This window comes from Pseudorca crassidens, chromosome 14 (genome assembly GCF_039906515.1).
Source record: "Pseudorca crassidens isolate mPseCra1 chromosome 14, mPseCra1.hap1, whole genome shotgun sequence".
In the NCBI taxonomy this organism is placed as follows: domain Eukaryota; kingdom Metazoa; phylum Chordata; class Mammalia; order Artiodactyla; family Delphinidae; genus Pseudorca; species Pseudorca crassidens.
In genome coordinates, this window is record NC_090309.1 from 37322353 (window position 1) to 37347135 (window position 24783).

At 40.5% G+C, this 24783-nt stretch overlaps 1 protein-coding gene across 2 annotated transcripts in view; it reads left to right on the forward strand.

The window, feature by feature from the left end:
• Window positions 1-24783, forward strand: part of PELI1 (pellino E3 ubiquitin protein ligase 1) — a 130373-nt gene that overhangs the window by 22689 nt on the left and 82901 nt on the right. Inside the window, exons 2-3 of one of the 2 annotated variants that reach the window (XM_067704904.1) lie at window positions 2725-2857; window positions 11147-11227. The gene's annotated coding sequence lies outside the window, so the exon portion shown is untranslated. Of the gene's footprint in view, window positions 1-2724; window positions 2858-11146; window positions 11228-24783 lie in introns of those variants that run through there. The other variant, XM_067704901.1, reaches the window with a different exon arrangement.

Consider the following 24783-nt stretch of genomic DNA (forward strand, 5'->3'; position numbering starts at 1 on the left):
CTGGGAGGGAGGGGGACGGGGACTGTCGGCTTATGGCTCACTGATCTCTACGTGCACTTGAGGCCCACGTCCCAGCTCACCACTGAGCATGCCCCTTCCCGCAGGACTTCCACTGGGTGTTTGTTTTTTGTTTTAATTTTTATTTTATACTGGAGTATAGCTGTTAATCAACTATACTCCATTGGGTGTTTTTTTTTGATCTGTGATCTTTTTTTTAATTACTTAATTTATTATTTATTTTTGGGTGCATTGGGTCTTTGTTGCTGCGCGCGGGCTTTCTCTAGTTGCAGCGAGCGGGGGCTACTCATCGTTGTGGTGCATAGGCTTCTCATTGCAGTGGCTTCCCTTGTTGCAGAGCACGAGCTCTAGGTGCGCGGACTTCAGTAGTTGTGGCACACGGGCTTAGTTGCTCCGCGGCATGTGGGATCTTCCCAGACCAGGGTTCAAACCTGTGTCCCCTGCATTGGCAGGTAGATTCTTAACCGCTGCACCACCAGGGAAGCCCCTTGATCTGTGATTTTAAATGACCGTTTCAGGAAGATGACAAAAATGAGATTTTAGTAGAAGAGAGAGGAAAGTAGACTTCATGACAGCTGAAACTTTCTTTACTGTATACTTACCCCAAATAGATACAAAATTTTGGAAAAGAGAAGTTTTTTAAGGAGTAAGTACTCTGTGTTTAAAATCCTTTAAAATATTATGCTCCGCTAGAGTATGTGCCCTTTTATGTAGTCAGGACACACCATTGTATGATTCACAATTACCGGTTCCACTTTAAAATACTTTTTGGCTCCTGGAAAACTACCCTGCCAAAAATCACTTTCCTGGTACTTTCAAACAAACATGGTTCTTATTCACTTCAATTCATGTGGCTTTGTTAAGATTCTTTTTCCAGAAATTGTAAAGATTCTTAGCCACCTACTTTTCTCCATGCTTGGAATAAGCCAGAAAACTCCTTTTTGGGTTTGCATGTTTTGAAGCAATTAGCCTAGTCTTTAAATTCATTCTGTACACAGAAATAATAATTACAGTAGTTCCATTGAAATGATTATCCTACACTTGAAAATTCTAGATAGTCAACATACCCTCAAGAGGTATTATTCCATTTTTTTCATTTGGGAGCCTAGGAGGTATTTAATTCTCACTTTCTAGCAAGGCCGAAGAATATTCCTGATTTCAGGGTAAACTTTTCATCTGTTCTCAGGGCTACTGTAGTTAAGAATGTGAAATCAATTAAATGATGTGCGTCAGCAAAAAACAGCTCTTTAATGCAGGCACAGATGAAACAGATTCCAACATGGGTCTGAGAGTAATAAATAAACTAATAAAAAAGGAAACCAGGGAGCAACTTTGATGGAAGTAAGCTGTTTGCCTTTGCCCTAGAAAGTTTATAGTGTTTTAAACAATTGTAAACATGTCAGTATACATGGATACTGTTTCCATAGCAGCATAGCCACAGTTAAGAGTTTCTCCAAACATACCCAAAAGGAAACTAAAAATAGCTTGTCTTCAATATCAAAATACGTACATATACATATTCAGACAACAGTACACAAAGTAATGTATAATTAGAAGTTCTGCAGACACCAACCTTTCACAAAAGCACATCGCAGGTGACTTTAAAAACTAATGAGTTCAGTACGTATAGGAATGGGAGAGAGACCAAAGAGTCCAAGAGAGGGAAAGACGCCACCTTGAACTCTGAGATCAGAGGCTCGTGACCTCAAATGCCTCCAATCGTTGCTTTTTCTGCTCCACCTGACACTTCCCTGGCCCCCAAGGGCTCCTGTGTCCTATTTACCTTTGGCTCCTATAAAACTGGGGTTGAGTGTATGATACCTATTATTATCTCCATTTATGGCAGGATTCTCTCATCTTCTTAAGTTTTCTAGCCAATATATTTCATCCTCTCAATAGAGATTGAACAGTAGTTGCATTTTAAAGAATAATGTAAGACCAAATGCCACACTTTCGCAATGAACTTACTTCAGCTGACATATAGAGACAGGAATAGTGATTCCAAAATGAAGACAGTGTGTCAGTATACTTTTTGCAGCTTTGTGGTTTGTACTTTTTATTTATAGTATATCCAAGAATTACAAGTATTTTAAAAACATCGTCTAGTGGGAAATAGTCTTGCTAGGGTATATGCAATTTGTCATCTAAGCTGGGACACTTTTGAGAGTGAAAGAGAGTATTGTTTATAATTACATTGGGGAAACAGGTGTAAACCAAGACTGCCTCAGGCAGGCCCAGACAAATGGTCACACAATATTACACCCAAGAGTATAAGCATCTTGAGGGCAGGGATGAGGTAGGTTTATTTTTGTACTTCAGCACCTATTGCAGTGCTTTATACCTAGAAAGAACTCAATAAATTCTTGTTAAGTGAATGACTTTTGTCATTGGATTATATTCTGTAAAACTTTAAAAAGTATTTTTATACATAACACTAAGCTGGGCATATTTCTTTTTTTTAGTCCACAGTCTATGTGTCAGGGTTAAATAAAATCCAACATAGCTCTGCAGGTGAATCTCTCTTCTCCTTGAAAGTAAAGAGGATAAAACTGGAAAAGTAAAATATACCTATGAGTCATAAAAAATAATTCTATCAGTGTGGGATGATTTATGAAAGCACTGAAGGAGGTTTAGAGTATGGATTCAGATAAGAAGCAATTTCATACTCTACAATGGTTACTATCCTGGTTTCCTTTTCTCTGCCAGGAATGTTGGCCACTAGGGAGAAATATAGAACAAGTATCAAATGAGTACACTCCAACTAGGACGGATGCTGTTTGTCTTTCACAATGAGGAGCTGGGAGGAGTACTAGCCATTGGTGAATTCCCAGGAGTAATGGTAAGAGCCTCTTCGCCTTCTGCCAGGATCTCCCAGGAACACAGGGAATGTCTTACACAAGTCACTTTCCACTTGATGGACCCCCAGTTCTTGGCTTATAAGCTGCATGAAAGGATTGCTGTGGAAAATAATCATAATATTCAAGAGAAGCACTTAGCAGTCTTCCTGTGAAAAGCACTGTAAGTCTCCCTACCCCTCCATGGAGAGGCAGCAGAGTTTGGGAGGCGATAGGGCCTATCTTCGGGACCTCAGGATCTCAGACTCTGCAGTCTTACTGTTTGTTTGTGTTTGCAAGCCAGATTATCCTACGGGATGTTGCCTAAACTTTTTGGGCTCCGGTTTCTTCATCTTTCAAAGAAGGAAAATAATAATTGTACCTTCTTAAAGGGTTGTTTGTGAGGGTTAAACAATATTCATGTAAAATACCTAGAACATAAATGTCAGCTATTGTTTCTATCCAGCTCTATGTTTCTTTGGCCATTTGGCAAGAGTTCTACTGGAAAAAAAATTTAATTAAAGGCACACATTATGCTTTTATGTTTCTAATCCAAAGAAACCCAAATGTGTGTACCTAGTTCCAGAAGGAATCTTCGAGGCCTAGGCCACTTATAGACTCGATCCACATCCTATTCTCATCTCTCTCCCCAGAATTTGCTTGTTAACACCAAGGGGACTTTGTATTTTATTATTATTATTATTATTAACTAAATTCCATCAAACCCAAGCCAGTTTGTATGCTGGACCATAACCAGCCACTCCATTTCAGGGAAAGCTGAAAGCCTGCACCTAAAGAATGATATTTCTTCTTTAATATCTAATTTAGAAGCTAGAAAAACTGCAGAGAAGTGAGCTTCTTTACAGAATTATGTAAGGCTTTATATTTAATGAATTTCTGATGCCTGAGTGGAGGGGTGTGGGAAATGGGCTCTTTATATTAATCAAGCCATGTTATCTATGGAGAGTATGCCAGTTGGTTAAATAGAGCCAAATTCTGTTCTGTCAGATAATTATGGAATTTGACATTCATAGAGGTTCTTTTTTAATTCTGGGAATAAGAAATCTACGAACTCATTAAATTATGAAATGTTTCAACCCTATTATCCTAATACAATTACCCCATGGACTATACTGCCACAGGAAGTCTTTGGGACAGCTTCTGATGTTTAGAAAGACTCAACAATAGGAACTCAATTCATATAAAAACCACCACAGTGTGGTTTAAGAAATGAAATGAACATAAATCCATCTGATTTATAGTTACAGTTAATGATTCTAAGGAAAGATCCTGGTACTCACACTCAGCACAGAGTCTTCTTTCCAACAAATCTATACTGGTATTCAGAGTGCAGAAGGGCAGGGAATTCCCTGGCAGTGCAGTGGTTAGGTCTCTGTGCTTTCACTGCCGGGGCCGGGTTTGATCCCTGGTCAGGGATCTAAGATCCCGCAAGCTGAGCAGCACAGCCAAAAAACAAAAATTCCAAGTGAAGAAGGGCAGAGGAAACAGGATCCAAACCTGCTTAAGAATATTTGGGGGCAGGAGAATTGGCCACAATATCTGTCTGTTCCTTTTGAATAGCAATAGCAACAATTCATCTATCTAGCAGTGTTACCATTTATTGCTTCCTTAGCCACATTGAGGGAAATCTAATTATTTCCCACAAAATAGGAGTTTCTAATGAAACTTTTATTTTCCAATGCATTTAATGAAGGTCTATGAAGGTCTAAATAGCACCTAGATTATCTTAGAGTCTTTAGAAACCCTGACTTCTTCATATCCTACCTGAAATGTTCACATGCTAATGAATGGAACCAGCACAGTGGAGTGGAAGTTGTCAGGGCTGGGAGTTGGAGAAATAGAACTCCTGTCACAGTTCTGTGACTTATTAGCTATGAACTTGGGCAAGTCATTTGGCAGTGAAATATTGTTGGAGAACAGGAAATTGACATAATCTCAGAATGTTACCCCACAGAGTATTTCTTAATACTCTTTAGGAAGAAGGGTGCCTGTACAATGGAGAAATCTGTCAGACACCAGCTTAACCTAAGTGATCAAACTTAACATCTCCAATAATGGGCAAACTGACATTATGTGACCCCATTCCAAGCCCTTAGCAGACATCATTAATGGTTCTCAGCATGGTTTCCCATGAAGCCAGGGCACAGACTCAGAATCTCTCTCAAGACCATTGGCATCATCCTAGAGAAGGTGTTTGAGAACCTAAACAGGGTGCTGATGCTGTCCTGCAAGTACTGGACATAGCATGAAGTGCTACTACCTCTGTAGTATTGGGGACCTCCAGGACATCTCCCAGGTGGCTCTGAGAGCCTCAGTAGATGAAGGATTAAAGATCCTGGGGCCTTGCAAATGGGACAGTCGAGATGTCAGACAGCTCTACCGTCTGGGGAGAAAATTGTGTGTATGTTTGTTTAATCCAAAAGAAAAAAAAGAAAGGGCTGTTATCAGTTGGTCAGGGCTGCCAAGTGAGATACAACTTATTTGCTATCAGATTATTTATGGTAACTGAGGTATCACATTTGAAGCCACTTCTTTGATTAGGGTCACACTTTCATATCCTACAGAAAGAAAATTTGCTGTGGGGAAAGTGGGCTGTGCCCCCACTCGGGCTTCAAAATTGTTCTCCAAAATTAAAATGTATTCATCTGAATACTCCCAATGGTGGCAAGTAGACATCTTTAGAGGCTGAATTTGTGCTTAAATGTCACCTTTCCCATCTAACAAACTGTTTTCTTCTTGTTATTTCTCTAGCTCAGCCCCTTGTTTCCTTTATACCACTTATCCCAAGTGGCAAGTATTTTTAAAATTTGTTTGTTAGCATGTTACTGTGGGGATGGATGTGGTCTGTCTTCCCTATTATGTCAGCTTCAACAGAGCAGGGACTATTTCTGTCTTGTACATCGATGAATCCTCAACTTTTAACATGTAGCCTGGCACACAGGACACTGAATGGATATTTACTGATTAAATGAATCAATGGGTAAATGAATAGATTTGTTTTTTTAAAAAATATCCCAAGTTATTTAGAGTTAAGTCTATGGAGAAGCAAAACAAGTAATCAACCTTCCATGTCATGGCTAAAAATTGAGGTGACATGCTAAGTATTTAGTCCTAAGCGGTTCACAAACCCTAACCCTGGCTCTAAAGGCAACACTAAAACAAAAAATTCCAAAATGCTTTGAGCAGTGCTTTGCTAGGATAAGTATGTGTCTTCCAATATGACTCTTTGAAGGATAAAAAGTAATTTGAATGTATAAGTTGTGTCATTTTTTTTAACATCTTAATTGGAGTATAATTGCTTTACAATGGTGTGTTTCTGCTGTATAACAAAGTGAATCAGCTATACATATACATATATCCCCATATTCCCTCCCTCTTCAGCCTCCCTCCCACCCGCCCTTTCCCACCCCTCTAGGTGGTCACAAAGCACCGAGCTGATCTCCCTCTGCTATGCGGCTGCTTCCCACTAGCTAGTTGTGTCATTTTTTAAAACAAGTTTTATTCATTGCCTCGGAGTCCTACATACCTTGAATATCTTACATAACACATGGAAAGGAATGTTCTCTCTATAACCCTTGCTTTAGAGAACTCTCTGGTTGTCAGCTGAAGCTCATGAACAAAGTGTTCTTTCAGTGCTGAGCAAGACCACAGCTGAATAGTAGATCAGATTAACCAACGCCACCATAGCTGTAATGACATCCTTAGAAACTTGAGAGTCCTCGCTGAAAGAAAAAGATCAATATTTAGTTTCTTATATGCCTTCTGGGCATTCCATCACTTTTATGGCCTCCTGTTCTGCCAGTTCTCTCATCTTGAACTTCACTTTGCTCTTCTGGGAAAATAGACTAGAAATAATAGTAATACCAATGTGAAAGCACTTTCAACAAATTATAAAGTTTGAATCACAATGCTTGTGCTTTGTTAACACCAAGATTTGGCTTCTTTAAAAAAATAAATCTTTTCCTGCTATATTTTCAAACCGATGTATTTTTTGGTATGAACTTTACTTTACTCTTTACTAACTACGTTTCAGGTGAAAGGAAGAAGCAGAAGTTACCTACTTATTTTATATTCCTTTAATACACTGAAGCCTGTAATACTAAGCAATGCACAGTCTAACTCTTGGTTTCAACTATTCCCAGATATAGATATTACACACTGTTGCCAAGGCTTCAACTCACACAATACTCCAATCTCCCAATTTTCACACATTTATTTTAATTTTTTAATAAAACAAAGAAGAAATTAAGACTAGTTTTGCCCACCAAAATATTTTGGAATTGGAGCTGATGGTGTCATTTGGGAGTGTTGCCGGTGGGGGTAATGTGATATAATACCCTGTGCAGTGAGGATCTAAGCCCAGGCCTAGTCACCATCCACCTTTTCTTTTTTTTTTTGGCGGTATGCGGGCCCCTCACTGCTGTGGCCTCTCCCGCTGCGGAGCACAGGCTCTGGACACGCAGGCTCAGCAGCCATGGCTCACGGGCCCAGCCACTCTGCGGCATGTGGGATCCTCCCGGACTGGGGCAGAAACCCGTGTCCCCTGCATCGGCAGGCGGACTCTCAACAACTGCGCCACCAGGGAAGCCCGACAGATTTTTTTTCAACCTACTGGAGCATGATTTCATTTTTTTCTTATGACAAAATTCACTTTTATTTTTTTAAATTACTTCTTCTCAGGAGCCTAACCATCATGCTGAGCAAGAGAGATAAGAGTGCCCTGCTGGAGGTGCCTGGGGATTAGCTAGTTGGAGCCCCTGGGCATTTGTATCACTTTGGCTCCATCACAAGCTTTCCTTTCTACCTGTAGTTCCCACATCCCATCCCACATACCCACCCAACATGCCTATCTCCAAGGGCCCTGGAGCTCCTAAATGACCCTACCCTTTTCTTCCAGTACTCCCAAAAGAGTCCAGCCATGTAAAGGGTACAGCCTCATACAAAAATGAGAAGTGGAAATGTTTCTTTGTTTCTACTCTGTCTGCATCCTCCTGGTATCCCTCTCCTGTGGCATTCCATCAGGGAGGAGGGGGCAGGCAGAGGCAAGTGGTTCTAGGGTTGCAGGAACATAGGAATCTTTGTGGGATCACAAAGATTCATCTTTCTTTGGGCCTCAATCCACCTCCCAGCAACAGTTCCATTATGGAAGGAGGATGATGAATTTTGGGTGATCTCGTAACAATTTCAGCCACACAAAATTTCAAACTCCCTAGACCCACTGAAACAAATTGGAATGGCCTCAAAATATTCAGGATCTCATGGTTTGGTTTTATTTTTGTTGTTGTTGTTGATACCGATTCTACTGATTCAAATAACAAGGCATCAGCTACTCAGAAGATTGCTATGTTCCTTGTCTGATAGTCTACCCCATCTATCATGTTCCAAAGACCAAGACGTAATTTTATTTCTTGATAGTTCAGAAGAAAACCATTAGTAATGATTTTCACAGGTTGCCTATTAATTTTCCCTTTTCACCTTGGGGTTATGCAACCACTAACACAGTTGTGTTTGTCTCCAAACCCCTGAATTTGCACATACAGTCATTTAGTTGCTTAACTACTCAAGTGGATAGAACAACAATTAGTCATTTACAAGCACAGATTTGTGAGTGGGAAGAGTGGCCTCACCAAAATTAGGGATGCAAATATATAGATTAAAATTGAAAATTGGCCTCAATTATCACAAATAGCTAGGTAGAAGTATGTAGTTGCTTCTGCAGTCAACTAATAACCTCTTTAGCACCGAATCCCCTAACTGACTGCCACCAACTCCCTAGCACAGGCCTCTACTTCAGCCATCTCTAACCTTCTGATAGTGGCCCAGATGCACAGGATATGGCCAGGAGCCCATTTGCAGCCGTAGCCCAGGGCTCCCAGAGAGTCACAGTCTGTCTTGCACCTTAGTGGTTTGTATACAGTTCTTCTCTCCCCTTCTAGATAATAGATTCCTTGAAAGCAGGATCCATGTCATGCTTTTCTTTCTATTTCCCATAACACTTCCCTGACACATAATCATTGCTTAATGTTTACTTGTTGATTTGAATTGGGTCAAGTCACAGATGAATCTGGGCCCAAACCTGCAACTGAGGCCACATTCAGATGGTGCTTTCACTAATTAAGATGCTGGACACCCACGCTGGATTTGCTAGGTCGGGTGCCTCCAGACTATTAATCCCCTCCCTATATACCCTCCACTTCTGTCTTCCTTTTCACCAAAGATGCTGATGTCATTGGATCTTGCTTCTACTAGAAGAGGAACTCGAGAAGGAAAGGGAAATCTTTGTCCAGACCTCACCCTTAGCTTCCTTGTTTCCTTTCTTGGTTTCCATGTTGGTCGTGTGGCAACCATAGGAAAATGTTTTGGAGCTCACTGTGAGGTTCCTGAAAATGTGGGGAAGTTCTCATAAACCTATAGGCCTCCTCTGTAGTCTCTCCTTAACCTCATATTTGGAAGCCAAAAAGGTCACTTTGTTTCCTTCAGTTCTTCAGAAAACTGGAGCCTAAACCCAGACAGACCTGTAAGATTTCTCTACAGTGAGACTTTACAGATCCCAGTAGTATCTGGGAGAAAAACAGAATCTTGAACTTACAGCAAAGGAAGAGGAAGGGCACCCATCTGGATCTCACTCCTCAGTACAGAATAAGCAGGCTCGAGTCGGGTACCTCTAATGTCTTTTCCAGGACAGGAAGTAGGAGTCACTAGTATGGCCCACAGTGGCCATCGTAATGGAGCCACCATCACTGGTTGGCAGAGGTGGGGTTTTCAACCCAAGCTTCTGTGAACTAGAACAATCACATTTAGCTTCAGTTTCACATTATCCACTAGTGTTTGTAATTCCCTCTAGTTATGTCTGTCTTTTCATTTAAAAAATCAAGAGTCACGCATTAGAGGGGCTGTGAGGAAGTAAGACTCCTTCACGTCAGCTCCCAGCAGGGGCCACCCAGAGGGAGCAGCTAGAGGCCAGGGATCCCACTGGTTACTTACAGCGGTGAAAGCAAGGGCCCAAGGAGGAGAGAAAGGCTTAGGGGTAAGGTGGGGGGAGGGGAGGGTGTTATGGGGACAATTAAGTAGCTGGCAGGAGGCCAGTTCCCTTTGTGGTTGTCAAAGTGTGGTCCCAAGAACAGCAGCACCAGCGTCACTGGGAACTTGTTAGAAAGGCAAATTCTCAGGTCCTACTCCAGACCCAGTGAATCAGAAACTCTGGGGGTGGGGCCCAGCCATCTGTTTTGACAAGCCCTTGAGGTGAGTCTGAAGCTAGTCAAGTTTGAGAGCCCCTAGATGTAGAAAAACTTATGGTTACCAAGGGGGAAAGACGGGGAGGGATAAATTCGGAGATTGGGACTGACTCATACACACTACTATATAGAAAATAGATAACTAATAAGAACCTACTGTATAACACAGGAAACTCGATTCAATACTCTGTAATGACCTATATGGGAAAAGAATCTAAAAAAGAATGGATATATGTATAACTGATTTGCTGTACAGCAGAAACTAACACAACATTGTAAATCAGCTATACTCCAATAAAAATTATTTTTTAAAAAAGTTTGAGGGGCTTCCCTGGTGGCACAGTGGCTGAGAGTCCGCCTGCCGATGCAGGGGACGCGGGTTCGTGCCCCGGTCCGGGAAGATCCCACATGCCGTGGAGCGGCTGGGCCCGTGAGCCATGGCCGCTGAGCCTGCGCGTTCGGAGCCTGTGCTCCTCAACGGGGGAGGCCACGGCAGTGAGAGGCCCGCGTACCGCAAAAAAAAAAAAAAAAGTTTGAGAGGGCTTCCCTGGTGGCGCAGTGGTTGAGAACCTGCCTGCTAATGCAGGGCACACGGGTTCGAGCCCTGGTCTGGGAAGATCCCGCATGCCGCGGAGCAACTAGGCCCGTGAGCCACAACTACTGAGCCTGCGCGTCTGGAGCCTGTGCTCCGCAACAAGAGAGACCACGATAGTGAGAGGCCCGCGCACCGCGATGAAGAGTGGCCCCCGCTTGCCACAACTAGAGAAAGGCCTTGCACAGAAATGAAGACCCAACACAGCAAAAATAAATAAATTAATTAATAAACTCCTACCGCCAACATCTAAAAAAAAAAAAAAGTTTGAGAGCCACTGAACTAGAGGCAGGTGACCCAACGGAGTGAGGAGCCACCCTTTGGGTGATACAAGAAAGTACAAAGTGGAGGCTCAATAAATGAAAATTTTCCATGCTCTAGTTTCTAGTCATCTTTAAAATTTTTCTTTTAGATCTTAGTAATATAAACATTGCTCATTTTCACAGGGGAGGAAAACAACTCTGCAGTCAAATTTGCTGAGTACAAAGTGAAAGGGAGTCTGCACCAAGCTGGCTAATTAAGGCCATGTAAGTAATCAAGGCAGGCAAGTCAAGGGCAGTAGGTCTCAGACTTGTCTTGGCTGGTTCTGCTGTCTTCACTGAGCACCTAAACCGAGCAATCAGCAATAACTTTTTTATTTTTCGCTGTGTAGACATTGATGAAATGTTCATAAAGTATTCCTAATTTATACCAGAAAGATTAAGTTATTTACTCAAGGCCATATGTAGGGAAACTAAGTTACCTACCTATTCAGGATTACACCGTCACAAATGGGCAAGATCCAGACTTCAAGGTTCTGACACTAAACTTGAAAGTATCAAGTTCAACTTTTCTTTCTCTTTTAATTCTTTCCCTCCTAATGAATTATGGCAATTTAACTTATAACTTTAATTTTTTCTGCTATGGAGCATTCACAATATTTGTCCTGAAAACACATTACCTTTTTATTAATAAGAAGAAAACTAAGGTTGAATGCAAACAATTTGGTAACAGCCCACTTCAGTTAACCAGTTAACCCATTTTGCTCCTTAGGCCACTGCCAATTGTATGAACTTGCAGAACCCTAGATTAAAACTGAGTTTCCCTATGATGCTTTCCTCAGAGTTAATTTCCGTCAGGGACCTATTAATCATAGACTAATTATAGAAGCCACTATACAATAATGACTTTCCAATAACTCCACTACTAGGTTACACTAGTGTAACTCCCCTAGGTTACACTATGAGGGTAACTCCAGTGAAAATACACCAAAAATTTTCTCCTGACCAGAACTAGCTAAGTCTCTATGAAAATTTGTTTGCTGTAATTTTTTTAAAAATTTAATTGAATTATAGTTGATTTACAATATTATATTAGTTTCAGGTGTACAACATAGTGGTTTGACATTTTTATAAATTATACTCCATATAAAGTTATTGTAAAATATTTGCTGTATTCCCTGTGCTGTACATTATATCCTTAATCTTATTTATTTTATACCTAGTAGCTTATACCTCTTAATCCCCATCACCTATCTTGCCCATCCCTCTCCCCACTGTTTGCTGTGATTTATGTTTTGTATATAATAATTATGCCTCCATGTTATTCTTGTTTTACATCTAAAATGACCTTGTATCAAGTGTTTTGACTCCCTTGGTAAGGTAGGTAGTAAAGATTAACCTAAAAGTTTGTTGATTCCCCCTCACCTCAGGATTTAAATAATAAAATTTAAAAAAATTTTTTTTACATTTTTGTCCCACTTCTCCTCCTGGGCCACCTAGCATAGCACATTTACAATAATTTCTCCCCTGTGTTTGTCAAAAGCACATTCTGGTCTAGATCAGAATTTCAAGTCCTATGAATTCTTGACCATGTCGTTATCTGGAAGCTCATAGCTTCTTTCTTCTTCTCGTGGGCTTTTTTATCAGATCCCACTGTAAATTGGTACAGAGGTCTGCCTTAAGCCAGCACACTCTCCCAAAGCCTAGATACAGGCTGACCCAAGACCTAATGAAAATGTATTCCTGCAGAAGAAAGGAACTGCTCTCGAGATGTGCACTCTTTTCAGGCTTTGCAACCAAATGTTTTGTGAAGTTCTTTAATTGCCTTTTTTTTTTGAACAAGTGAGAGAGTGAGCCACTAAGTCTCCTATTATATTACCAAGTGAGGAAAGATGTAAGGAAAGCCTTTTTTTTTTTTCATTCTTTTTGTTAGTTGTAACACTAAATTAGCCAAATAATTCACACCTAGTGGCAGGTGTAATCCTTCTTAAGAACATTTCTTAAAGATCTCCAACCTTTCCCAGCACAGGCGTACGTGAGTTTACTCAAACTATGAAGTGATACCGAGTGGAAACTCTGTGTTTCAAAATAACCCTGTCTTGGTACAAACTGTAGATCAACTAATCAAACCAAATCATAAAAGCAAACCTGAGCTACAGATAATAAGAGCTAATGTTTACTGAGCATTCTGAGGCGGGGGCAGGGTGCAGGTGCAAACCAAAATGTTTTCCATGTATTCATCTGCTCTTCTTAACAACCTGATGACATTTTACAAATGAGGACAGTGAGACCCAGGAAAGTTAACTTGCCCAAGGTCACACTGCTGGTGAGTGGCCAGGCCAGTTAACAAGACCTCTAATATATGGCTTGCAAAGATCTCCGCTCCCTCTTTTATTCCACTGCCTCCCACTCGCCCTCCATCCCACTCCTGACTCCTTGCATTTTATCCTGTGGGGTTAGCCTGGCACTCTGGTTGCCTTCAAGCTCCTTTGTTTCCCCAAACCCTATTTTCTCCATAGCCACATCCCTGCCCCTGGCTGGAGTCATGCAGAAAGCTTGAACATCTGACACGCATTGGTCACGCCTCCTCCCTTTGGGGACTAATTTCACGCTGAGCTTAGTAATGTGTGCAAGAGCATTATCTCCTTCTACAAGCAGCAGCCCCTAGGGTAGAAGTGTATTCTCTGCCCATGGCTAAACTGGGAGAGAGCAAAACTTAGGGAAACTGAGGCACCCTAACATACAGGAGCAACTTAATTCCTCAAGTGGTTACATTAAAGATGAGACAAGGACAAGATGAATATATTTAGACTTGTGTTTCAATCTGGTGATTCTTCTATCATGCTGCCCACCCCCTTAAGCCTTTCTCCCCGTGAGGACCTCTTAGTGGCGAGTTGCCCAACCTACATGCAAGCCAAAGCAGACTGGCAGAGCCCTACCAGGGCACCAAGCACCATTTCTAATAAAGACAGGTGGCTACTACTCCTTTGTCTTTCCCCTTATCTGAGTGGATTGGAAGTCCAGGTGCCCCATAGGATACAGGGTGTCTGACCTTGACGACCCTACAGTATTAATTTATTATCATTAACTTCCAAAGGCTGCAGGATAAAATAGAAAGAGCCTGTCCACGAATATCAAGCGTACTATCCTCCTCTGCTCCCCACCCCACCAAATACTTGTGTCAAAAGCAACTGGAGGCAGCAATTGTTCTGTTCAACATTTGTCCAGCTGAGACCATCTTGGGGTCTGCTTTATCTCTGCCAGCTTCCAAATCCATGGGGAGTTTTAGGGTGCAACAATACTAGGGCACGTTTAACTTTGCCACATATGACTTGAACCATATCAAGGTTGTTATCCCAAACTTATCTGAGGAGTGTTTACTATAACATCTGGGAATTTTAGAGCTCACTTAGGGAAAGCTTTAACTGTAAGAATAAGCACAAAGCCAGGCTCCTGGTATAGCTGAACTGTGGCATAAATAATTTCCCTTTATTCCCAAGTCCACACAGATCTATGGCACCTGCCAAGTGCCAGGCCCTGAGCATGCAGAGGTGAGTGCCACAGACAAAGCTCCCGTCCTCATGAGACTTTACAATGGCTTTTCCTGGGAGATTCTCGGACATCAACTATGTAGTTTCAAAAGATTCAGTGAGAATCATTTTAATTTAAGAAGTACTCATGACAGCCGGTTTGGGGGCAACTTTTCCAAACATGCTGTAACAAAATTGGCAGTTTTAGCTCAATCACACCCTGTTCCTCAGACATTTGACTCAAATTTTTCTTTACTACAGTAAATCTGTGTTCAGAACGTGGAGAGTTGTAGGGAACAGCCACTCCAGCTCAATCTTAAAGATGAATTTTCAACCTGGACTACATTTCCTAGAAGAACAAACCCTTTAAATATTTTTATTCAGAGAGGACAGTGTTGACAACCTCTAATAGTCAACTTGAATATTTCAAGGGAAGCCTTTCTAGGCTTTTGTACTGGGATAACCAATGGAGGTAATAGACTTAGGAAATGCCAGAACTTCTAATAACGAGAAAGAGAAAAAGAAAGTATATACTCTTAGAAGTTTTCATAAGACTTAATTAGGCACTGGACACTGTCTCAGATTCTGAGTGACTTAATATATTAGGTGTTTTATGACTCATGCTTCATGTTATCCAACAAATATCTATTCCATGTTCATTATATATCATGCACTAAATACTTTACTAGCTTTTTCACTTAAAATCTTCCAAATTTTGTAAATTTTATACATTTTTGATGCTGCTGTTTCTGTTGGTGTCTTACGGAACTTGTGCCTTCAGGTATATTTTTCTGCAACATCGCTAGAATTAGTGTTACAAAAAGACTTTGCATATTATACATCCCTTAAGTAAATATATTAATTTTCTATACAATCACTATTCTTATAAGTGTTTAAAATAAAAGTGAATGTGGTCTTCAAATGTTCATCCTTCCATTATTAACCCTCCCACTTTCAAAAATTCCTAATTATTCAAAGCTGCTTATTTCTCAGGTTCTATTACAGCAGCAATAAGTGGTTAAAAGAAAAGGTATTTTCCTTAAAGTTTTAAGAAAGGCCCTTTTCCATACAAAGTTTCAAAGAAATTTTAATGAAAGAAAGTCAGGCAGCACAATAATTACAAAGAATTCCTCTTTAGCGTCAGAGAGACCCAGGTTTAAATCTCCAAACCCCAGCTCTACCTCTTATTAGTTATGTGACCTTGAGCAAGTTACTTAAGTTTCTAGACTTTGGTTTTCTCATCAACAAAATGGAAATATTAACTGTCCTCAAAGTTACTGTGAAGATTAATTAGAATAATACATGTATCCTGCTTCATCCAGGACCAGCATATAGTAAACTCTTAAGTGGTTGCTAATATTATTACCAGTGCATAAGGGCACCAACTATATGACAGGCAGTGCTGGAGATTTCATATATGCTATCCCAGTTAATCCTTCACAATCATGTGAAGCAAGAAAAAAATCCTTCCACTTTTATAGATTAGGAAGGTAAGGGTCGGAGAGGTTAAGTCACTTGCTGAAGGCAGGGCTCTGCGGCCAAGTCTGCCCAACTCCAAAGTCCATTTTCTTTCCCTGTGGAAGAAAATTGTCCTTCCCAAATTTCTTTTGTTATTTCATGCAAGATATGGATCGCTGTTTTCAAGTTTGTATTATATTAATGCATAGCTACAAGAAACCACTTCTATCTACATTACCATAAATAACAAATACATCTTTCACCATATTTAAGTCCTTTATCATCCAATTCAAGGTAAACATTTTCCCTAAAGATTGTATTGGCATTTGGAAGAAACTCAGGGTCTCTACTTATGAGTTATAAACAGAAGGAGCAAATCTAAGGTGAAGAAATGTCTGTTTCTTTGATTCCCAGTGCTGGATGTGTATCTATTTTGATCCGAATTTGGATTTTAGTCATTGTAGCCCATCTTTGTACATTTCTTCTTTCATTCAATAAGCATTTATTGAATGCTGGATGAATTAGTCCTAAGTCCTGCCTTCAAGGAACTGAGGGTTCAATAGGAAAGATAGGATGTACAAAAAGACCTATAATACCAGACAAGACGTGATTGGTGCTAGAAGAAATGTAGAAATAAAATGCTAGGGAGTCTCAAGGATCACGGTTTCTTCCTGCTGGGAAGAGAAGAATCAAAGCCGGCTTTAGGGGAAAAGTGGCCTCTTTTATTAACTGCTCCATCGAAGTGCAAACTATTCATGAATTTGCTTCAAAATAATACCAGTGGTAGGGGTGTAGGGGTGTAGATGGAATAAGATTGGCCATGAGTTGGTCACGCGGAAGCTGAGTGATGGGAATACATGGGGCTTCATCACACTAGTGTGCCTCACTTTTGGATATGTTTGAAATTTTACATTATAAAAAGTTAAAGTATTCCACAAGATTATTTGCTTAGGTTATAACCTACATGCAAAAGGCTACAACATGTATTATATAATGGTTTGGGCCTGGAGGAGTGATTGGACAGAAAGGCATTAGTGACCACTAGTGAAATGAGCTGAATTTTCCTCCCCAAACCACTACTCCTCCCATCCTCCCCTCTGCACACAGAAGCCCTCTTAACAAGAATTCTTTCCTGTGAAAAACTGCAGGTTAGAAAGACTGGGTGTGGGGTAATAACAACCTAGGGATCCCCTAGCAGCAATGCCTACCTCTGGGGAGGGAGTGAGCATGTATCCTGATGAAAAGACAGTCGTTGTGGGTTTTATAGAAACTTGAACTCAGCACAATCTAGTTCAGAGGCTTCAGGGTATCTGCGGACTTGAATTACTGAGCAGTGTTACTTGTGGAGATCTTACCTGTTGGTTCTTGTGGAGATCTTACCTGTTGGTTCAGGGAAGAATTCATGTTAATATTTGTAGGTGAGAGAAAAGCATTCAACACTGCATTGACCCAAGAGTTCCTAGTGGCTCTATCCAACACACCCCCAGGAATGGTCCATAGGTATGTTATGTAGTGATTTCTGTTAATTAAGCACGGGGTAATTTTGCTGTAGGCATGGCTGTAGCCTAAGTCATATGCTCTCAGGCATACCAAGAAAAGGGGTGGGGATGTGTGGAAATAGAGCTCAGCCATCTGGCAGCATTCCACAAAACTAGACAGATTCATGAAATACTGCACCGTGGGAAGTGCGAGATGCACTTTTTACACTCTTTTGAGGATGACAGAGTGTATTTCTCTTAGATATTCTATCTGGATATTTTTTTATCAAGATCAGAATGTTTTGAAGAGGCATTGCCACCCTGACTCTGAACCCCAAATTAAAATTACAGCAGGTAAAATTAGAGACTGTCACATGCTACTTTAATTCTGTGCTGCTGTGCTTTAGTGACTTCTCATTTAAGAGTACATAATTATTTTCAAATTATCATATATCATTTCATGCTTAAATTAGATTACCGGCTAGAAGTTCCAGGGAGATTGGAATTCTACATGCAAACTACATTCTGATGACTATTTTACTCCTTTGGATAGTTTTGTTTCCTGAACCTTCAGATCATCTATTTCACAGATGACCATCCTAGGGTACTGGGAAATATTTAGATGGAAGAGATCAGTGCTGTTTCATATGGCATGTTTACAGGAGACGCAGTTTGTCAATATCAGAAACTTAGCTAGTATTCAGTAAGAGTATAGGTTTCCAAGAACATCAAAATATTTCTTTAAGGAAACGTAATTTACCTAACGTCTTACTTCTTAATTATACCCAGGTGTGTGTGTGTGTGTGTGTGTGTGTGTGTGTGTGTGTGTTTTCTACACCTTATTTCAATAAAAGAGAAAGAAGCACTTAATAGGGTCTGTACCTTTACATACTGTGAGACAGAATGACTCGGAAACTCCCTGGATATCCTATGATCAACTGCTCTACTTTCAGTTTTGACAGCTTTAATGCTTCTAAGCCACCAAGCTCCTGATATCCTTCTTCTTCTTTCTAAAGAGAAACAGTGATTTTGTTTACATGTGTAGTCAGTCTGATAATTATCTAAATTTGTTTCTACCAACCCTGCTTGATCTCTGTAGTGTCAACTGATAAAATCTATCCCTTTCAAAGGGCCAAACATCTTTCAGATCCCAGGTCAGAGGTCACTCCCTTGTGGGAAATCAGAAGACTTTAAAGAGGTTGAAAAGCCTGGATTTCCTCACAGAAATCAGCCACATGGAATAATCTTACAACCGTCACATTCTCCTAATTCCCACCAGCTGTGTGATTATTTGATTGGTTTTCATCTATTCCATGAGACAATATAAGCTCTGTGACGGTAGGGCCCGGTCAGTTTTGCTCATCACATTCTCAGTGCCTGAAACAAAGAAGGTGCTCAAAAAATACTTGTTGAGTTAATGAATGTAAAAATATATAAAATGCATGAATAGATGAGTGAACTAAAGAAATTACTCAAAGAGGCTTTATTAGTAACACTTTGGGCGCTTCCCTGGTGGTGCAGTGGTTAAGAATCTACCTGCCAATGCAGGGGACACGGGTTTGACCCCTGGTCCGGGAAGATCCCACATGCCACAGAGCAACTAAACCCGTGTGCCACAACTAGTGAGCCTGTGCTGTAGAGCCCGCGAGCCACAACTACTGAAGCCCAGACACTACAACTACTGAAGCCTGTGAGCCTAGAGCCCGTGCTCCGCAACAAGAGAAGCCACCACAATGAGAAGCCCGCGCACCCCAAAGGAGAGTAGCCCCTGCTCGCCGCAACTAGAGAAAAGCCTGAGCATGACAACAAAGACCCAAAGCAGCCAAAAATAAATAAATAATAAAAATAAATAAATTAAAAAGAAAACACTTTGGAACTGCACTATCCAACACAATAGCCACTAGACACATTTGGCTAGTTAATGTTAATTAATTAATTAAATTTAAAATCCAGTTCCTTAGTTGCCTTAGCCACATTTCCAGTGCTTAATAGTTACATATGGCTAATGGCTACCATATTTGACAGTGCCGACTGTAGAGCATTTCCATCCTTGTAGAAAGTTCTATTGGACAGCACAGTTCAAGTAATCCTAAAATTCTAGCCAAGGAGAATATTATTTTTCCAGGCTCAATCAACTCATTATTATTGCTGCTATTGTTAATATTAACTGTGTGACTTAAACCCCTTTCCTATAAAACTATTCTCTACTCAAGCATTAAACGTAAACTGAATATTTCACCTCTTTTTCTTCCAAAACATCAACAAATCATTTGGCTGCTTTGATCAGTAAGGGTCCAAGGACCTATTGTTCTGTATACTTTGCTAAGCACCAAAAAGAGTCCTTGAAATTGAGAAAATCCACTGTTCTAAAAGTGCACTTATTACACAGGCCAGGCTTCTATGCACTATGCTGAGAATAAAAATGGGAAAGATATAATGTGTTCTAGGAGTCATCATTAGTGTATGAGGAATTTGGATTTGTATTAATTTACTTAATTATGTTAAATGCATAATGGCACACATTCTGAAATTATGTGTTAAACTGGTATAGTGTTCCAAATAAATAATACTCGATATGTTTACTGAGATCCTTTCATTTCGACAATCAAGCATTTTTTAAAAACCTAAGACTCTAGTTACCACCATCTTATTCTATATGGTATAAGCAAATATTTTGCTTTTGAGAGCAGAGATTAGAAAGTTGCCAGGGGTTAAGAGAGCAAAACTATAACATTTATACTTAATTAAAAGTAATAATTTGACTCAAATACCCATTTAAGCAAAAGCATCTTTAGTTATGTAAGTGTCAGAGAGAGGATAAGAGAATGGTAAAGATGATATGGTGCTCAGATTCAGGTACACAAACCTGAAGGACGCCAGGAGAAATCTGCAAATGCAAACCCCTAGGAGGCTTTGTCTCTTGTAATAAAAAGCAAGGTTCTGTGTCTCTTTTTAGCAAGCTAGACTCTGTCTAATCCGATTTTTTCCGTATCTCTAAAAAAAACAAAAGATTCTATCCAATAAATACTATGGTTACTTTAACTGCACCCACATGTTTTAAGTTACATATCACACACTTTTGTCAATCTGTATCATAAAATACCAAAACCAGCTTTTGAACTAAATACATTTTACAGAACCATCACTTTCATGTCCCACGTTTCAGTGACCATTAATAAAAGTAATGAATACCAGCACTGTTTCTGACAGGTAACCACCTCAATGCCAAACATGCTTGTCAGCATAGCTGAAACATTATCATTTATCATATTTTAGTATCTTCAAGTTTTCATACCACAGGTGTTCCAAACCATAAGAAATCAAATATTTCCCTAACAGCACACTTTAAAACTTCAAGCCCTACAAACTAAAAAGTACACTATTAACCCTTTTTCAAGTGCATTTGCAGGGATTGCACCTGTGTCTACTTAAGAACATTCTTAGATTTTCTGCTTTACTCTTTCAGTACTTAGCCCTCATATCTCAGGGTTTTTCTTTTACAAAATGCATGTCACATTTGGCAAAGGTGAAATTGTATGATTTCTCCACTTGGCTTTTGAGCAATTCAGATCTTACTTCTTAAAAGGTAAACCTAGGGGGTGTCAGAATGTCACACAGCAAGTTTATCCATAAAGAACTTTAAGGAGTTTGTTGGGTGGTGAGGGACCAAATGAGTAGAAAATAGAATTGGGAAGGTCCATGCGCCTTATCTCTGCTGACTTCTGTGTGGAAATCCAAGACCAGACAATCCCTTTGAAATTTGTGCTCCTAGAGACCATTATCTTGCACGTTTTGGAAGCTCAAATGCCTTGTAGGTCAAGGCATGTAACATCGATGAGTGAAGTAAGGCTGGATGACAGAAAATAGAGAGAGATGAGTGGGAACTGTGATAAGCCCCAACTGAAAACTTTTAAATTTTTGAAAAAAATGAGTACAATCAGTGGAGTTGCAAATTGAGTTTCTGCTTTAGGGGACAGCTTGAGCTTGGGGCAGGTCCGGGAGAGAGTTACTGGCTGGAGTAACAACAAACTTTGCATTCCAGTAAAAGTCACAAGGCCATGCTTTAAAAAGGGCCAGGGAGTCCTTTTGGAGCAAGTTTTTCAAGTTTTATATTGCAAAATTATATCTAATTATGAACTAACTTTAACCTTTCCTCAACTTTTCTCCAACTCCCTCCCCAAATACCTCAACACATGTTGGCTTGATCAAGGCTGCTTTGCCACATACTGAGTTCTTTCTGACCACTGGCTTTGTAGTCCAAACCATGGAGAGCAGATTTATAATTCGTCCAAATTTTGTGTGAAACAATAAAAACAGAAAAGAAGTTCTAAGATCCTTTGTTAGTTTTGAAGGTGCTGTATTTCTAAAGATGATCTTCCGGGAGGTGGTACTCCCACCCTTAATGAAAACAGTGTTTAAAATGGGCTTACTCCACTCTCAACCGGTACTGTGTCTAAATTGTGTGTAATTTGGGGCAAGTAAATAATCTCTCTACTTAAGTGGCCTGATCGTTTACTGTGAATGATGATGATAGCTAGCTCATAGGGTTGTTATTAGCATCATATGTGTTGATGCATACAAAGGTCACCTAGTAAGTACTCAATAAATATCTGTTTTGTTGTTACACTTCCCACATCATTTACTAATTATCCTGAACATTGATGATGCAATGTCAATGACATTGAGAAATTTGGTCATAATGCTTAGGTGTAAGTGTGCAACATAAGAGGAAGTGGATTTAAAACAAAGAAGAAATGACAGTTAACATTTAGTGGGAGCTTACAATGTGTCAGACACTGTGATAAGTGCTTTCTCTACATGTTTTAAGTCTCATTTACTTTTCACACCTCCATGAGTTATGAACTCCTAGTAACTGCATTTTGAAAATTACTCACGTGGTGGTTTGTACTAAAAACCCTGGTTAAACTAGACCTAAGTTCCCCAGAATCCTCTTCCCTGTATGGTTCTGAGTTTGATTTGGCCAAAAGTGGAATTTGCATGAGATTTGGAAGGCAGAATAAAGCAGCAGCCATTACTCTCTGAAGGTCATCATGGTTAGATGCAGCAATGGACAGACATGAAGGTACCAGTAGGTTCTAGCTGTCTGCTCTCCTCCAGTTCACATCCTGCTGATTGGGGGGACCTCTGGCCCTCCTGATCAGACTCAACACCACCAGATGCTTGAATGCACACCTTTCGAGGCAAAAGCTCCCATAGATTTCTCCACCAGCTCTCTACTCAGAGACCCATTCAGACAGTTGGACACACCTGCCTTCTCAGATGAACTGATGGGTGACCCCTCTGATCTTTCAACTACCCCTTCAGACCTCTGCTTCCCCAGTGCCTCCCACACTAGTGGTTCTGCTTCCCTAATTGAACCTTGACTGATACAAGGTAGTGGCGACATGGCAAGATGAAGCAGCTTACCCAGGGTCACTCAGTGCACGGCGGAGCCGGAATTGGAAGCCTTGATCTGCTTCCAGAGCCCATGGTCTTAAGAACCACTGGGCAGCATTGCCTTGAAGAGGGAGACAAGGAAGGAGATTGGGAAAAAAGAAAAGACGCAAGGCTTGAAGGTTATAAATAAGGAGAGAGGAAACGGTGAGAACTAGATGGGGAGAAGGGGAGAAAAGTGAGTAATCAAAGAAAAAGGGGACGAGATAGCGGGTTTTTTGGTTTGTGTTTGTTTGTTTTGGCCACACTGCACCAGGCTGTTTGTGAATCTTAGCTCCACAACCAGGGATCAAACCCAGGCCCCCCGCAGTGAAAGTACGGAGTCCTAACCACTGGACCGCCAGGGAATTCCCAATACTTCCTTTTTAGCTTAAAGGGGGAATTTTAAGCATTGCTAATATATGCCAGAGGACTGCTGGGTTCCAGTGTTCAATTGTTGAGGAAGCAAATGCCCTTTCGGTTTTACCCTTCTATTAGAAACTGAATCTAAAGTTTCATAAGAGGTTTGCGGGTTTTTTTCAACAGAGAACCTAATAATTTCTTAAATTCTTCACTCTCTTGTTTTAGCCTTTGTTAATCAATTTTTTAGAACCTTGCATAAATCAGTGGTAAATATGGACTTGTAAGCCAGCAACATTTATTACAGATTTTGTCCATGAGTTGAGAAATCAGATATTTTTATGCAACAGAACGATGACTAATCATTTAATTTCAGATCATCATTTTCAACTGGGGTAATTAACAATTTAACTGTGATATTCAACATGAGGGATGTGGCAAACTTTGCACATAATTCCAAAATAGAGGTGTGAAATATCATTTTCCCATGTGACTACTTGATTTACCCTAGATATTTACTATGAATAATATTACAGTTGCCAGGGAGGCATAGAAATTAGTTAAAAATCTTATTGGATTTTCTTTTCCACTTTGAAGCAGCTGAGACTCTGAGTACAGAAAATGCTCTTCAAATGTCCTGATGTTCATGCAGGCGAGAGGACATTGTGCCTGACTCTAAGGAGAAATCATCCCATCTCCGCCATCATCCCACATGACTGCCCGTGCACTGCTCTTGACTTGCATTTTAAGCATTGGTCAGAATGTTTTTGGCAAGACTGTGCCAGGATTACGGGTTTTATGAGAGGACAGGGACAGAAGAAGTCCTCTGGCCCCAAACCATCCCTTCTCTCCTTTAGGCCTGGTCCTCCCTCTAAGCTCCATGATGCCTCAGTCCCTAGTCAAGGAGCCAGGCTGCAAAGGGATAAGGGGACACCAGACTTGCTGTGACAACCCATTGCTCTCTTCCTGTCCCAAGATGAGGTTGAGAAGGGCAGGCTCAACTCAATGTATGGTTTAAAATGCAGTTATTTTAAAAGACAACCTCTCTTCTGGATTTCTTTCACTAGATTTTGATGAGTTCTGCCTCTTAAGAGGTTACCATAGGCCTCAGAATGACATCAGAAGGCAAATTTTTGATTTATTATTATTTATGTATATATATGATTATAAATAATATGGTTGCTAATTCTCTTATAATTAATTATCATTATATTATAATAAATAATTGTTCATTATTTACTATCACTGTGGAAAGAAGGGGAAATATCAGTCCCTGGGAGTTTCTGGAGCGAGGCCTGGAAAAGCTCCTTTAGCCCATGAAGCCCAACCCCTTAAACCCAACCCCTCAGCAGCCAGCAGCACAGGTAACTGGCCACATGGAGCCCTAACCTTCAGCCTTTGTCTTATACCTCTCTGTATGCCCCCTCTCGTACTTCTTTTCCCTACCAGTTCTCAGCCCTCCCAGAGTCTGGCCTCCTGGGTTATTTTCTTATCTGTAGCCCCAGGCAGGACTCTGCTTACCACCTCCCTGGTGCTGACCTCTGCCTCTCCCTCTGTTCACAAT